The sequence below is a fragment of the Silurus aristotelis genome (genome assembly GCF_946808225.1).
Source record: "Silurus aristotelis genome assembly, chromosome: 7".
Lineage (NCBI taxonomy): Eukaryota > Metazoa > Chordata > Actinopteri > Siluriformes > Siluridae > Silurus > Silurus aristotelis.
The window spans coordinates 2,903,493-2,921,714 of NC_139580.1; the positions used below are offsets into that span (position 1 = coordinate 2,903,493).

Here is an 18,222-nt window from a genome sequence, read left to right on the forward strand (position 1 = left end):
AGTAACTCCAGCTGAGTAATGAGCACTCACTGACCAATAAAATTCCACTTAAAGTCTATGAGGTTCTTCAGAAGAGTGGACACATGAATGTTAAATGTGACAGACTTCTTCTGAACGATTCTGAACCCTGTCCTTTTGGAGACCACCGCTGGCCTTGGACCCTCTTTCTGGGTTGATTCCTATGAATCGCCTGAAAACCACAATAGTCAGAGTTTAGAGGTCGAAAAAACATAAGGTATGCTATTACAGAAAGTAGATCTGAGTGATGCACACCAGGGGTTGTGGTGAGATTGAAAATAAACTTGAGAAAAAGGGGGAAAATATTGACTCCATATTTATTTCTCTTTTATTTAGATGACGTTTTTGTTCCTCAGACCTCCTTTAAGATCAATAATAACAGAACAAGCACTTGTACATTATATACTATTGGCCACATCGTACCAGTAACAGATCATATGGTGACTACGCAATCATATTCCACCATCAGGGTGAGAAAGAAAATCAAGATGCCTTCAGCAAGTCAACAGTGACAGGAACGACAGCCAATTAGATTACTTCTTATCACCAGAACCATTATATCTCATTTCACATAGAAATGTAAATTTGGTGAAGGATATAAAAAAAATGCATTGAAATATTTTAAATAGATTTCTAACAGATATATACAGAAATTAAATATTAGCTTTAGATGAACATAATCTAAATATGCACTAAATCCAGCTACTAAACACTTTGTCGTACTCTTTATTCAGGCTTTTTTTTAATTATACAATTCGATACACCGTCCGAAAACCCTGTGACCTCACGGATTGCTGAACTTTCTGTTGGACATCTACTTAAAATAAGTCTTATTACATTCTATTTGATAGACCGATACCTACCCAAAATCTCTATTTGATATAAGACAATAATGGTCCTTAATGGTCTTTGTCACATGTTTGTTTGAAGTTTGTTTGATCTGATTGGCTGTAGTTCCTGTCACTGTTTGTTTAGTGTGGAAATAATCTATGTACATATATTTGTTTTGGATATTTGTTTGCTCTAAACATTAGGTTCTCATCTTCTGTTACATACACATACACATATATGTACATTGCTAGGGTTCAGATTTTTCCCTCCTTACAGAACATTCCGTTCTCGTGGTTATCTTCTATTTGTACATATCCAGACTGTCGCCTTTTTGATATGTGCTAAATCTGCACGTATGCTCTAGACGGTTCCTCTTTTTCCACAGACACTGACCTTTCTTTCACCCTGTATCTGTGATATATATTCATGGGTGACACAATAAAGCTTTGGAACTTCTCTCTGAAAGCTGCCTCGTGTTTTTTCATTGAGACTTCCCCAAGCGCTTGTAGGAGAGCTGAGATCGAGAGAAAAGGCTGAATTCGGGGGTATCCTATCTATACGACAGAAGGTGCATTTAGACTTTAGATTTTATTCCACACTCTGATTCTATGGCTCCGTTAGACATTAACGAAAGGGAACATTCACTAAAACCACCAGTAATCAGTATGTTATTTCAATGAAAACATACTGAGAAGGTATTAGATGAGGTGTTGGGGGTAGATTGAAGGTCCTCTCAACATCAGCCACTGTGGCAGATGAATTTAGGGAACAGACAATGGAATTGTATATAAGATATTCAACAATTCAAGTTAATAAAAATTGAGAAGGAGAGAAAAACAAGGAGGATGAGCTCATCTGTGGTCTCTCTGAAGTGGGCCATTAGTAGCTGGACCACATGCAGTGCCACCTCAGAGTCCTCACTTTTGGAGAGAACAGTCTAGACATCTTTGTTGGTAGGTTTGCTCTAATATACTATTATCGCTTTCACACATTCTTTCATGGCAAGCTTCAAGAGACGCAGCACATCAAGATCTGTGAGAAGCTCAAAATAAGCATAGATGTATTTCTAAATGAGGAGATAAGGCCATTTGTTTCTTTTATCTCCAGTGGCAACAGATGGAATTGCATTTATATGGTGACGCAGTAGACAGAATGTAGTCTCCATTAGATGACAGCCCCCTGCTCTATTAGCCCCATCTGCACCTTTCTGTCTGTAGACGTCCTCTAATCTTTAGCACTTTTAGCACCACAGTATCATCAGTCTCACCTGCTGGGAGTTCAGGGTTGAAATGCATCTATAGGAACCCTCCTGCGCTCCGAAATTGATCCAGAGCTTCGCAGGGCTCGGCGACATGCAAAGCTGCTGATCGCTTTAAATGCTCAATTTTCAAAATTTTCACCTGAATAAGGAGAGAAGTGTAGCCACCAGCTATGAGTGAGCTGTCAGCAAAAACATCAGCAAAATTCTTGGGGTATAGCCTCAATATTTTGACAAATGATGAAACTGGGACACTTGTGTTGGGTTTGACTCATATTTCCTCATCTTTTCATTTACCATGACTCTCAATATCTGCCACCGATCTGCAGGGGAAGGTCTTTTTCCATCCACAGTGGCTGACCGGATTCCCAGTGGCATTCGATCCCATGGCACGTGGAACATTTCTGGCCATGTTTTGGATATCTGGATTGGAAAACGTCTACTGTTTGGGCTGCTCAACTCTAATAGGCTAGATGATGAAATAGCTGGGGATGATGGGCTTTACAATGATACACTTCTTTCCAATGTTGACTTGGAAGCACTGTGAAATGTAGAGTGACTATCTGTCACTAAAACAAAGAAAGCAACACATTAGTGAATGACGGTTAAAAGATGGCAACCTGACAAAAAAAAATTGACACCAGTGTTATTTGATTCATGTTCATTGGAAGGCTTTATTATATCCATTATATCACATGTGTCAAACTCAAGCCCCGTGGGCCAAATCCGGCCGACGTACATTTATATCCGACCCGTGAGATGATTTTATACAGATCTATTATTATTGTTATTAATGTCCCGGCGATATGAAGCGCTGATAACACAAACTTCAGATCCCATAATGCAGCGCTTCAGCTGCCTTACTGAGCGCTAGACTACCTGAGAACATTCCAGCGTCAATCAAGTCGAGCTTCTGTTGATGTATTTAACTCTATTGTACAGTTATTGTGAATCTAAGATACCCCCTGTCCTCTACATCTGCCTCTTTCTCACCAACTACCTGCATGTCTTCCCTCACCACATCCTTAAACCTCCTCCTTGGTCTTCCTCTTTTTCTCCTTCCTGGTGTCTCCATCCTCAGCATTCTCCTACTGATATACCCCATGTCCCTCCTCTGCACATGTCCAAACCACCCCAATCTCACCTCCCTCACCTTGTCTCCAAAACGTCCTACATGCGCTGTCCCTCTAATAAACTCATTTCTAATCCTGTCCATCGTCGTCACTCCCAACGAACATCACAACATCTTCAGCTCTGCTACCTCCAGCTCCACCTCCTGTCTTTTACTAAACACAACCCATACAACTTTATATATTTTTACATTTCACAAATAAATTAATAGAATAATAAATGTAGTATGATTTAAACATTTTTTAGCCCACACACAAAATATCTTTCAAGATTCATGTGCCAAACTCACTCCCTTGTGCAGAACAGAACAGAATCAATTCAATACCCATGAAAGTACTGATTATTATTATATTATTATTATCATTATTATCATTTTAGCAATAGTTTGAATTGTACTTGTCACGCGGCGAACACGGAGGCGGAGGCAGAAGTAGAAGCCGGCGTCTTTATTAAATGAAGAAGGCAGAGCCAAAACAAAACACCCGCAGAGCGGGATAAAACCGGAAAAAGGCAGTTCCTTGGGTAATATCCGCGGTGAGGCGTGGAGGAAGCGCAACGCGGAGGCAGCGACGGAGAGGCGTTGGAAATCCGAGGTGCGCTGGGGAAGAAAGCTGTCACCGTGGGGAAAGCGGGGAATCCGGGAACAGAAGGTGCGTAGCGGGAAAGGCTGACGCGGAGAAACATCACCGGGAACCTGCACAGACACACACACGAGCATAACCACGTACATGTAATAACCGACAACCCGTGTGTGTGTGTGAGGGAGTTTTATAGGTGGCCTGGGATTGATCCCAGGTGTTCGGGATGAGCCCGATTGCACTGAGCCTCGTGCGGGCGGGGCATGCACGAGAACCGGAGCGAGGTGCGGCCAAGAATCCCGGGTTATGACAGCCTCCGCAGGGGGCGTGGCAGGGGGATTCCTGACACCCCCCCCAAGGGGCGGCACCGGACGCCCACAACCCATGGAACGCCCGGAGGGCCGGGGCACTCGGAGGAGGGCCTTCCCGATCGTCCAGGGCCTGAAGAGACCCGGCTGGAACCGCTCTGGAGCCGGGGAAAGCCGGGGAGGACCCGAGGCGGAGCGACCACCCCTGAGGAGAGCCGGAAGGGGAACACGGACACAGCAGGACCCAGGACCGGAACACTTCCCAACGCTGCGGCCAGTAACAGAGCAAAACCCCTGGCGTCGACCGGAGACGGAGAGATGTCACCTACGGGGACCAGGAGCGGTGTACATTCCAGCACCGCGGCCCGAAGCGTAGCGAAACCCCCGGCGTCGACTGAAGACGGAGAGACGTCTCCTACGGGGGCCAGGAGCTGCATGAGGCACTCAGGGGAGGCTGGAGGCAGAGCAACGCCCTCAGTGGAAGCCGGAGGCGGAGGAATGCCTTTGGCAGAGACCGGATGGAGGAGGACATCCACCACGGAGACCTGGGGCTGACCGACGACATCCAGGAGGGCCGGGAACGGAGCCCTGTCCACCATGGAGACCTGGACGCCAACTTCGGCGAGGACCGGAGGCTGAGCGACGACCACCCTGATGTCCTGGAACGGGACGACGTTGCTCCGGATGGTCTGGTTAGGCGCTCTCTCTCCCACGGAGACCTGTAAGGGAGAGACAACCCTGGTGACTGCCGGAAGCGGGGTAGAGCAGTTTGAGGTGAGTGCTCTGAGGTTTCTTTAGGCGAAGAGGAGATCTGTGTCGTAGCTTCGCCTTCAGAGTGCTCGTAGGGCGAGTCGTCACCTTCTGGGAGACTGTGGGGCGAGCCGTCGCCTCCGGAGGAAGCCAGGGGCAGTGGTTCGACATCCCTTTCGCAGTCTCGGAGCTGAGTTGAGAGCTCTGGGGATCCTTTGAGTGAAGCGGGGCTCTGAGAGGTAGCATCGCCTTTGGGGAGACCGTGGGATGAGCCGTCGCCTTCGGTGGAGCCCAGAGGCATCGGGACGACTCCCCCGTTGCAGTCTCGGAGGCGAGCTGTGTACTCCGGGATCCCATTGGACGAAGAGGTGTTCTTCTTGGGATACTGGCACGGAACCGAACGCTTCGGGAGATTCTGGAATGGAGCTTGACTTTCTCGGGGACGAAACCGAGCTCTCGGGGACTCTCTGGAGCGGAACTGGGCTCTCGGGGACTCTCTGGGACAGAGAGGAGCACACTGGGTCGCTCAGGGACAGAGAGGAGCACACTGGGTCGCTCAGGGACAGAGAGGAGCACACTGGGTCGCGCAGGGACAGAGAGGAGCACACTGGGTCGCGCAGGGACAGAGAAGAGCACACTGGCGGAGCCTGGAACTGGGCGTGGCTCCCTGGCGGTGCCTGGAACTGGGCGTGGCTCTCTGGCGGTGCCTGGAACAGGGCGTGGCTCTCTGGCGGTGCCTGGAACAGGGCGTGGCTCTCTGGCGGTGCCTGGAACAGGGCGTGGCTCTCGTCAGGGACCGGGAGCGAAGAGGAGCTTGAGGGGTCGTTCGGAGGCGGAGAGGAGCTCGGCGGGAGGTCCTGGGACGGAACCGAGCTCGCGGGGTCGCTCAGGGACGGAGAGGAGCTCGCGGGGTCGCTCGGAGGCGGAGCGGAGCTCGCGGGGTCGTTTGGAGGCGGAGCGGAGCTCTCGGGAGAAGCCTGGAGCGGAGAGGAGCTCTCGGGAGGAGCCTGGAGCGGAGAGGAGCTCTCGGGAGGAGCCTGGAGCGGAGAGGAGCTCTCGGGAGGAGCCTGGAGCTGGGCCGAGCGCTCTTGAGGGACCTGGAGCTGGGCCGAGCGTTCTTGAGGGACCTGGAGCTGGGCCGAGCTATTCGGCGGGACCTGGAGCTTGGCAGAGCTATCCGGCGGGACCTGGAGCTTGGCAGAGCTTTCCGGCGGGACCTGGGGCGGAGCCGAGCTTCCCGGAGGGACCTGGGGTGGAGCCGAGCTTTCCGGAAGGTCCTGGGGCGGAGCCGAGCTTTCCGGTAGGTCCTGGGGCGGAGCCGAGCTCCCGGGACGGGCCTGGAGCGGAGCCGAGCTCCCGGGACGGGCCTGGAGCGGAGCCGAGCTCTCTGGACGGGCCTGGGGCGGAGCCGAGCTCTCTGGAAGGGCCTGGGGCGGAGCCGAGCTCTCCTCTGGAATCTGGAGCGGAACTGGGCCTTCCCGGAGATTCTGGAGCAGGACGGAGAGCTCCTGGAGGTCCTGAAGCGGAACAGAGCCGTTTTGGATGGCCTGGAGCACGGCGGAGATCCCCCTGGAGAACCTGAGGCGGAGCGGAGCTTTCCTGGAGGTCTCGAAGCAGGGCGGAGATCTCTATGAGACTCAGGTGCGGAACCGTGCTCTTGGAGGTGGAGGCGAGGAGATGGAGATCAGCCGTGACCATCCCGAGTTCCCTGGTGAGAAGCTGGAGGAACCGGGTGCACGAGCCGAACTCACCACCATTAGCATCCCACAGCTCTACAGCGATTGAGAGCGATTTCCCCGTTAGAAGAGACGTGACCCACGCGACCCTGGCTCTCTCCGTCGGGAAACGGGACGGATTCGTCTCCATATACTTTCTCACGGTCCGTACAAATTCGCCCCATTCATGTCTGTTGCCCGAGAAGCGGTTTGGGAGATCCGTGACGTCATCGGAGAGGTGTGGCGCCGCCGAACATGACCGCGAGCCGGCCGCGAGCTTCCGGGTTTTCCTGGAGGCGGGGCTTGGCTGCTTCGGCATCGCGGCCGAGCGAACCCGCCCACCGAGGTGCGATTCGCGCCGGGAACACGCCGTTAGTCCGATCATGTCCCCTCCTCCTTCTTTGTTTCTCTGTTTTAGTCCTTTTCGTTAGGTCGGTTATTCTGTCACGCGGCGAACACGGAGGGTATTCCTTGGGTAATATCCGCGGTGAGGCGTGGAGGAAGCGCAACGCGGAGGCAGCAACGGAGAGGCGTCGGAAATCCGAGGTGCGCTGGGGAAGAAAGCCGTCACCGTGGGGAAAGCGGGGAATCCGGGAACAGAAGGTGCGTAGCTGGAAAGGCTGACGCGGGGAAACACCACCGGGAACCTGCACAGACACACACACGAGTGTGTGTGTGTGAGGGAGTTTTATAGGTGGCCTGGGATTGATCCCAGGTGTTCGGGATGAGCCCGATTGCACTGAGCCTCGTGCGGGCGGGGCATGCACGAGAACCGGAGCGAGGTGCGGCCGGGAATCCCGGGTTATGACAGCCTCCGCAGGGGGCGTGGCAGGGGGATTCCTGACAGTACTTGATGATAACCAATTAATCAACAATATTTTTGTAGTTAACAATTGAATAGTTTTTCAAATGGACATGTTGAGAAGTTTAGCTGGTTTATAATATTATGATATTATTATTAATAATAATTATAATATTAAAAAAGGAGTTCAGGTATGATCATCTCGAAGAAGGATGACTCGTAGTTAAGATCAGTATTAGACTCGTAGTTAAGATCAGTATTAGTGAGAAGTGCACTGTGTGCAAAAAAACAGCGAGAAACGTGCAAATGCATTGTGCACAAATGAGTCAGAGGACAGTTCTAGAAAGGTCAGAAAATGTCAGACAACGGAAAGCAGGATGAGTGGAACTCATTAGAAAATGTCAGAAAATGTCAGACAAGATATTGATACGCATTTGCCGCCTACGAATTTTTACATTCATATTATAATTCAGTTTAAGTATATGTATTTTGTTATAATCAGTGCATGTATGAAGTTCTTTCAAAGCTGAAACTGCAGTAATCCATAAAGCTTGCAATGTAGAGCGTGATCAAGGCAGCATGTCTGAACACAATGCTCTCGACCGGGCACTGTGCTCTCAGCTAAGCAAAACAGAGAAAGATAAAAGATTATCTTTGTACAGAATGGGAAAACATTTGTGTGCAAAGTGCGTCACTAGGGCGAAGTGAACTAAAACAGCGCGAGAAAACAATTGATTATAAGTATGCAATGTCGTAATAAGAGAATTAATAATATTGTCTTGAAGGTCGAGGGAAAGTTTAAAAGCATGGTGAGAAGCGTTTATCGGAGCGCTTCTCGGTGCAGCATTGTCTGACTGATGAACGCCTATTTGCTAAAATGGATTTGCGTTAACGAGTAATTAACATTTTGGCAGCCCTAATAAATATATTAATACAAAAACGAATTTCAGGTGCTGTTCTGGATACAATGAATGTATCCAGGCTGAAGATCCACCATGTAGAACACAAGCAGAGTAAAGATGATGATGATGATGATGATCAGGAATGTCTCTGTTCTCAGTCATGTTTACATCACTGACTCCCTCTGTCTCATCCACGTTAACCCCAAGACTTCTTACTGCCTCCTGCCTGCTCACTGTAAGCTTCAGAAACTAGTCCACGTGGTGTGAGAGAGACAGGAAATGTTACAGCAGTGGATTGAAAAAGCTGCACAATGATAAGAAACAGATTGATGGACTTAAAACGGCGCAATGAAAAGAAAAATATGGATCATTTTACCAAATAGATTCAAACTAAAGTAATGCGTCTGAAAAATAAATAGTGAAGTAAAATACTGATACCATAGAAATCTACTTTGAAGTATTTTATACTTCTTTATTTTCCTCCTCTGCATAACAGAGTGCATTAAAGTTCACCCATAAAAGTTCAGTTTAGTTCAGCTTCAGCTATCAATAATAATATCAGGTCACATATAATATTATTTAGCATAAGCATTATGCTTCAGTTAACATATAACATTACTTATATTATTATATTACTTACATTACTTATATTATAGTCCAAGTTCAAGCTGAATCCATGTAACTATTATTTAGCACCAGTACAATGTCGAACTCAGAGAACTTCTTAGAGAACTCGGTGTATAAAAAAGAGTTGTGCTGCTCGTAATCTGATTCCTTTTCTCTAAGAAATCTAGGGCAACAAAAATTTTGCTAGGAAAAAAGAAGAGCTAGGGTTAAAAAAAAAAGGTAGATCTAGGGTAAAAAAAAAAAAGAAGAGCTATGGTAAAAAAAAAAAGGAAGAGCTAGGGTTGAAAAAAAAAAAAGGTAGAGCTAGGGTAAAAAAAAAAGAACTAGGGTAAACAAAAAGAAGCCCCCCCCCCCCACACACACACACACACTCACACAAATAAATGAATAAATAAATAAATAAATAAATAAATAAATAAATAAATAAATAAATAATGGAGAGATGGGGGGACAAAATAGTGACACGACAGCAAAAAAGAGCAAAAAGACAACAATAGACCTGTGGCACAACAAAAAACCACAGGGGTAAAACAGGACCAGGATCAGCTCTGGTCTGTAGAAGGTGTGTGGAAGGAAGTTAGGGTGAGACATGAAAGCAAGTATGTGCAGGGAAACTCCATGAATTAATCATACTCCCACATTCATCACATCTGTGTGTGTGTGTGTGTGTGTGTGTGTGTGTGTGTGTGTGTGTGTGTGTGTGTGTGTGTGTGTGTGTGTGTGTGTGTGTGTATCTGTGACATCACATCTCTGGATTCTATTGTTAGTGTGTTGTTTCTGGTTGGAGTCTTTGTTCTGTTACTGAATTAGTTTGTTCTCAGGCTGTTGGTTCCCAATAAACTTTTGTGTTTTGGCACCTTTTGAAAGCCAACATTAAGAGAGAACTTTATCGATGTAACGTTATCATGGGAAAACATACGGCGGTTGGGAAAAGTGTGGAAACTCCTACACTTTGGTTTTTGAGAGACACATTCATGTTCCTTTTGTTTCTATGCAACAAACTCAGTAATGTAACAGATTGAAGATTCCCTTTGACCAAACAAATCTATAAATGTTCAGATGTTCCACTTTATTTTCAGTGGAAAATCCTCCTTTAGCAGGAACAGTTACACACTCAGCATCCTGACACTTTATTTCTCCAAACGTTCAGATGGAAATATTTTGCTGTGTCTCTTGTAAAACTTCTACACTAGATGGAGATTCTTCATCTCAGAGCAGTTTAGTAGGATTGAGGTGCGGTGACTGGGCAAGTGGTTCCATGATAGATATCACTCCAGACGTCTGTCTGCTTTCTAAATTACACTCATAGAACTCAGACGTGCGCTTCGGCTCATCGTCTTGTTGTACAGTAAAGTTGCTTCCAATGAGCCGCAGTCCAGACGGAACTGTATGGTGATGAAGTGTGGACTGGAGACATGTTGGTTCAGGATTCCTTTCACTGTTTTTCACTATTTCACTCTGTGTGCCACAGCGGCATCTAGTGAAAGATAAAAGGAAAATGTTACATGACTTTTCTTCAAGTATGAAATACTCTACATGGTCAGAAATATTCGGAGCCAAAAAGTTGCCACGACCAGTGTTGGGCAGTAACTAATACTGTAACGTGTTACTTTTATAAATAAAGTAACTCCGTTACCGTATGGTGCGTTACCCGTTACTTTTTTAAATGAATTAATTTCGGCTGAAGTGTAGACTACAGTCTAACCTGCTTACAGCAGCGTCGCATTGTAGGATTGGTGGATGAACCACTGTAAACAGGAAGAATACACATTGTAGGACTGGTGGATGAACCACTGTAAACAGGAAGAATACACACTGTAGGATTGGTGGATGAACCACTGTAAACAGGAAGAATACACACTGTAGGATTGGTGGATGAGCCACTGTAAACAGGAAGAATACACATTGTAGGATTGGTGGATGAACCACTGTAAACAGGAAGAATACACATTGTAGGATTGGTGGATGAACCACTGTAAACAGGAAGAATACACATTGTAGGATTGGTGGATGAACCACTGTAAACAGGAAGAATACACACTGTAGGATTGGTGGATGAACCACTGTAAACAGGAAGAATACACATTGTAGGATTGGTGGATGAACCACTGTAAACAGGAAGAATACACATTGTAGGATTGGTGGATGAACCACTGTTACGTCCCAGTAGATGTCCGTTTGTGTGGGGTTTTTTTTTCCTCTCGCTCTATTGGTTCTCCTTCCTGTCATTCTCTTAAGGTTCCTCCCTGTGTGGACTGCTATTGGCTGGGGAAGTAATCATTGTTTGTCACGTGACTGCTCTTGTGGCCAATCCGGTTTGCTGCTGGGGGTTTAAAAAGAGGACTGCAGGAATGTTAGAATAGAATAGAAGAATAGAATAGCCTTTATTTGTCACATATACATTACAGCACAGTGAAATTTTGTTCTTCGCATATCCCAGTTTTGCTTAGAAACTAGGTTCAGAGCGCAGGGTCGGCCATGATACGGCGCCCCTGGAGCACAGAGGGTTAAGGGCCTTGCTCAAGGGCCCAAGAGTGGCAGCTTGGCGATACCGGGGCTTGAACCCCCGACCTTCCGATCAGTAATCCAGTGCCTTAACCACTGGAGCTACCACTCCCCATGTGGCTCCAGTGGGAATGTTGGGAATGTTGGGAATGTTCAGGAGAGCACCTTTTGATTTGCACCTTGTTGAAGCGTACTGTTGTTATCTTGCCTGTTTCATAAGTACTTATATTCTGATAACAACCTTTGCATTTTCCCAGGAGTGTTGGGGCAGGTAGTATGTCACGTGACTTACATCTTGCAACACGTAGACGATGTTATGTATAGAGACACTAGCTAGGAGTGTGCGCTGCTTATGTATTTTTGGGTAGTTTAGCGTAGGTAAGCTAGGGCGTGTAGAGGCGCCGGAAACTTGCTTTGTTTAGAGTTAGGTTAGTGGTTTATACTGAGTCAGTTGGGTTTGTTTTATTGTGTTCTTTTCTTTAGCGCCACTCCCCGCCCCCCTCTTCTGTGGGATTATTTATGTTTTTGTTATTGATTATTTATGTTAATATTGTATATAGTTTGTCACTTCCTTCCCCATGGTTGAATAAACCTTTTGTATTATATTTGGCTTGCGTGTCCTTTTCCCCTGCCTATCCACAGAATGACCGCAGTATGAAAGTTACAGCTTCAAACCCTAGACTAACAACAAGAAGTCGTAACAACCACTGTAAACACGAAGAAGACACATTGTAGGATTGGTGGATGAACCACTGTAAACACGAAGAAGAAAAACACGAACTGTGGGCGTGTCTCTGTTTATTCAGGTCTGTGTGGTAGTAATGGCGAGTCGAGGCGAGAGCAAGACGAGTTTCTCAAAGTGGAAATATTCTCATTATTTCACTTTAGTTGAGCATAAAGACAAAAACTTTTTAGTCAAATGTAAGCTGAGTCTTTCTGGTTCGAAGCTCGTATCTACTGCGATAAACAGCAACTCCAATCTGTCGAAGCTTCTCCAGGCCTCCATGCCTGAGGAGCTAGAAGCTAGAAGCTAACCCGGTGTTCTACATTGTTGATAGTTTTCATACTTCAGCTGTGAAAGGAACATGTTTAAGAGCTCAACACAACAGCAGAAGCCACTTTAGTTTTTGATTGTGAATATATTATTCAGCTTGTTTTGTTATTTATTTCAGAAATCCTTGTGATATACAGTGGAACCCGGTTATGTCGATGTCCTAGGGGGTCGCCAAAAAGCATCGAGGTAACCGATGATCGAGATAAACGAAAATCAAAATGGCGGCAGTATATTAACGTGCTTGAAATTTCTTCATGTACATGATGTGCGTTAATAAATGAGAATGTGCATGCACGTGTTTTTGGAGGGTTTTTTACACAACAGCGTTACCGCGATTTGTTTGATGAAGTCATGCTATAAAAATACATACAGTACATGTTTATCTGTCAGAAATCCACCTGCCACGCCCCCTTCAGCCCCCTTCAGCGTGTCAGGTGTTTTCTCGGCCGCTTTCTCTGAAGCTCCCGGCTTCAATCGCGCACATATGGTGCTCGTTTATCATCATCACCAGCTCCTATTTAAACTTCCACACTCTCACTGTCCGTTATTGTTGGTATATGTTGGTTCACGGCGGTCGTTGTTATCGCTTATGCGTATCCCGGTACGTGCCTTCCCACCGGCACTCTCTCACCGGCTGCTCTTTTCTTCCCAAAGCGCATCGCGGATTCCCCTCCGATCCTGCCGGTGTTCATTTTATGATTTTGCTCATCCTACGTTCCGCTTCTACCCAGCGCGGCTTTCGCCTCCCGTTAATCGCACAACATTTAACAACAAAAGGCATATGTGCACTAACTAACAGCAGAGATTCACCAGTATACAATACACACACCTGTAGCATCTGTAAGGTTTGATTTTTCCGCCACTTACGCGAGTTCTTCTGCGGCTGCACCGAGATAACTGACGTTAAATGGCAAATTTTTCCCCCCTTGTGCTCGAGATGTCAGGGTCCGGCGACATAAAAAAGTCAACATAACCGATAAAAAAATGCTTATACAAAGCGAGAATTTGGCGGTTCCACTTCAAAAACGTCGACTTAATAGGGTTGTCGAGTTAACCGAGGTCGAGATAACCGGGTTTCACTGTATTCAGTTTGTGCTGCTCTGACTTCAAAACAATAGTGTTTAAAAATGACTGTGTTTAAGTCAGTTTTGTGTTTGTATAAACCATAACGCATAAAAGGGCATTAATGGGAACAGTAAAGTAACTAAAAAGTTACTTTTAACAGTAACGCATTACTTTTTGGTGTAAATAATCAACAAAGTAATTGTTACTTTTTGAATGAAGTAACGAGTAACTGTTTGTAGTAACAAGCACAACACTGGCCATGACAATATCTCAAAAATAACCCTTCTCAAAAAAAGACTAAGAAGCATGGATGAGAAAAAGCGAAGTAGAGTTTTATTGCAGTAAAACCGCAATCGACCCGAGAACAGACTCACGACATGATCTGAAAATCATCAGTGGCAAAATCTTCTTCATTTATACACAGTGAACATCCCTCGGTTACCAGTAAATTTGGAAACTGGCCAAATTTTGGCTCCCCACAATGATCTCAGAAATATCCTCCTTAAAGATGCCATTTAGGGGTTTGTTCACTGATTCTGATTCCCATTAATTTCAGCCAATTTAGGGTTGGACTAAAAAACCATTTCATTCTTCCCACTTCCTTGCCATGCTTATTCTTACTTTCGACCATCAGATGCTCACACACCCACACACACACAAATCCCTTTCTGACCATGTGTAAGTATCCTGTTTTTGATACTTTTTATAAAGGTCTTATCAGATATTATTTTTGTTTTTATTGATTTAGTGATCACATTATTCTCCTTATACAGCGTCACCTGGCAAAGACTCCATGATCTCACTTCAGAGACGGTATCACCAGTTTCTGCTCACACATGTGGCTGCTGTATTTACACTGTTTCTTGACACTCTGCCGTCTTCTACACCTGAACCTTGAACCTTGAGCTTTACTCAATGTACACACATGACTGTGTGGCCACATCCAACTCCACCACCATCATCAAGTTTGCTGACGACACTGTTGTGGTGGGTCTGATCTCCAACAACGACGAGACGGCCTACCTACAGGAGGTTAAAAACCTGGAGAGATGGTGCCAGGAGAACAACCTTCTCCTAAACGTCAGCAAGACTAAGGAGTTGATCGTGGACTTCAGCACAAAGCGGGAGCGGGCATACCAACCTATAAACATCAGCGGGACCCCAGTGGAGAGAGTGGACAGTTTCCGGTACCTTGGTGTTAACATCACACAGGATCTGTCTTGGTCCTGTCACACCAACACCCTGGTGAAGAAGGCTCGGCAGCGTCTGTACCATCTGAGACGCTTAAGGGACTTAAAACTACCCTCTCAGGTGCTTAAGACCTTCTACACTTGCACCATTGAGAGCGTCCTGACGGGCAGCATCACTTTCTGGTTCGGGAACAGCACCATGCAGGACAGACGAGCCTTCCAGAGGGTGGTGCGTTCAGCTGAACGTACCATCCACACTGAGCTCCCTAACCTGCAGGACATCTATAGCACGCGGTGCAGGACCAGAGCCAGGAAGATTATGAAGGACCTCAGCCATCCCAACAATGGACTCTCTTCTCTGTTGCGTTCAGGAAAACGCTTCCGCTCCCTGAAAGCGAACACAGAGAGAATAAGGAGGAGCTTCTTCCCACAGGCCATCCGGTGTTTAAACCAGGAAACACCCAGGATCTAGAACTGGCCCACTCTCTCCACCATCATCATCACACTTCTCTGTACATATATTCACCTTCGCACCACGTCACTTTAAACATATCTCACCGTTCGCACCACGACACTTTAAACTCTGGACTTGCACAGCACAGTGCGCTTTTTATTTTATTCATACCACATGGACCATATTGCACCATAATGCACATGGACACTTTACGGACCTTTACACCACACCATACCGCACACGGACACTTTATGGACAACCCACCACAAATTGCCTATTGTTTACATACTGTTTACATTTTTATTTTGTTTACATTTTTCACTACACATTGTTTACTGTTTATATGTATATTTGCTCATACATTATCCTTTTATATATCCTTTTATATATCTATATATCTATATATCTTTATACCTTATATTCTTTTACTTTATTTTATTTATTAATTTTATTTTATTTTATTTTAATAGTTTTTCTTATACCTTATAGTTATTTATCTGCCTCCTTTTCTTTCCCCCATCCTATTCCCTCATGCCGGACCATCGTACAAAACATTTCACTACATGTCGTACCCTGTATGTATGTGTATGTGATGAATAAAATTTGATTTGATTTCATTTGAACCTAACTCAAGAATATGGCCAACATACAGGCAGGTTCACGTCCCTCAAGCTTTTACCCAAACGGATCTTTTCCCTGATACCAACTCATTCCCAGATATTGATAATGACAGTATTGTATCATGTTCTAGTGTCAGTGTTGATTCGTGTGTTAGTGTAGATGGTCAAGATTCCAGACCCACGTCACCTGTATGTGAGGATCCTCCTGCTCAGGCCAGTGAAGACTCAGCTAGGAATTTGTTTGAGTTGTCTGATGTTTTTACTTCTGCATGTTCCCTCAAGTAATGACTCTCTTCTTACGGGCCACAAGCCCCATGAAGATCTGCTTTTAATGGGTTGGAAGATGTGAAACACCTTATCACAAATCTCCACAAAAATCTAGTGGAACATCTTTCCAGAAGAGAGGAGCAGAAACACACTAATCTTGTGTTCAGGTATCCACACACACTTGAGAGTAAAGGAATCTATCACTGGACCACTGCCTGTGTTTACACACTGACTTACTGGCATGTTTCAACACAGTAGGAGGAAACCGGAGAACCCGCTGGAAACTCACGTGTAGTGTGTCGCGGAAATGGTGTGAGAAATTCCAGACGGTCCATAACATGAGCTCAGGAGGAACAAACATCTAGAATAATACAACTTCCCCTTATACTGAATTATTCATTTAATCCATTTTACACATCGTCTGTAAACAAAGCGTCTCGGTCCTGTAACACAACATGACACGCTGTCACGTTATCACCCATGTAAAACCTGATCAGACCAGTGGTGGACCAAGTACACAAACCATGTAGTTAAAGTAGAGATACACGAGGTACAGTAAACGTGTCCCTTTAAAAATTCACGTGAGTAAAAGTACAAAAGTTTTTACCTTCAAATGTACTTAAATATCCAAAGTAGTGATTTATTATAACTATAATTTTCATATGATCATTTTTATAAGAAGATTCTTCACTTAATCACCTCAGTTTATGTGTAAAGACTCGAATGTGACTCTCAGCACACTGATCTATTAATAGATTAATATTAATGACTCAAACACTGATTGATTTCTATTACAATCATCATGAACACAAAACCTTCTACTTAATAAAACGTGTAAATGAGGTCACGTGTGTTGTGTCGAGTTCGAGTCTGGAGTTTCTTCATCATTTATTCCTCTCTAAATGTTCTGCTTGATGTTGAACTGATGCTGAACTGTATGTTGGTGATCAGTAGATGCACCAAGCGCCGATCAGAACACGTGTAAAACAGAGCGTGCGCTTGATCCTGATTGGTGACTCGCTGCGTGTTTCACCAGTTACGTTTTTATCCTCATTAATAAAAAGGAACGACTGATTTCACTAAATGTAGTCGAGTAAAAAGTCAAATATTTGACTTGGAATGAAATGAAGTTAAAGTAAAAGTCTCCCTGAATGGAAACCCTTATAGATACTCTAAAAAAAAAACCTACTTTTACGAATTGCATTTACTTCCTTGTTGTCCACCACTGGATCAGACTCGTGATTAGACCATAAAACGGGTGTGATGCCAATAAACAAATCATCATTTCCATCAAAATTCCAGCAATACCAAACATTCCCTGCTTATAACCAACCCACAGCTGATTACTTCACAAAAGATCAGGACAGCCCTCTTCAGTCGAGGCTAATCACACTCAAAATATCAACGCTAGCAAAGAGGATCAAATCCTGAGGAACCAAAAAGAGATCAAGTCCCTCAAAATGCAGGTTTGTGGTGCTAAAAGAAGACTTTATTTAACAGGAACAAAGCGAAGTCTTTTATATTCTTTCTGATTCCTGGAAACTACACTAATTCCTCCTTTTTGTCCGTTGCAGCCTATTTTCTAATTCACCACCATTATGACTCGATCGTTTGGTGTTTGACCTCCCTGAATAAAACAATAAAAAACAGTAGACTCGGGGGAATTAACCAAGGGAGCTTCAACTCAATAATACTCAAAAATAGCGTGAGGGCAAAATAACAGTGGAGCTGAAGCAAGAAAAGAGTTCACGCAAAGCCGAAAGTAATACGAAACAAGTAAAGAGCACATTATTTTTTGCTTTTCCAAATATTACATGTCTGAATTTTCAGTGCTCGCAGTCAAAAATAAACGTGGTGGAGAAAAATTGTGTTGTATTGTGTTTGAGTTGTATCTCGGACATTTTACTCGACTCACACTACGTGTTTTGACAAGTAAGAAAACTTGTACTTGAGTAGGATTTTTCAGTTTTCTTTACTGGCATTGACCAATCAGAATCCAGCTCGGTGGTGCTGGGATTTGAACTTGTGAGCTTTCACATGTCTTAACCACTGAGCTTTTTTTTTTTGTTTCATCGCTTCCTCTTTAGAATGTAAAAAAACAGAAATGGAAAATAAACAAACGTTTAGTTTTATTTGAGTTTGACTTT

General features: G+C 44.9%; 1 protein-coding gene across 1 annotated transcript in view; it reads left to right on the forward strand.

Moving 5' to 3' along the window:
• Positions 1-18,222, forward strand: part of slc39a7 (solute carrier family 39 member 7) — a 267,579-nt gene that overhangs the window by 248,200 nt on the left and 1,157 nt on the right. The window lies entirely within an intron of this gene.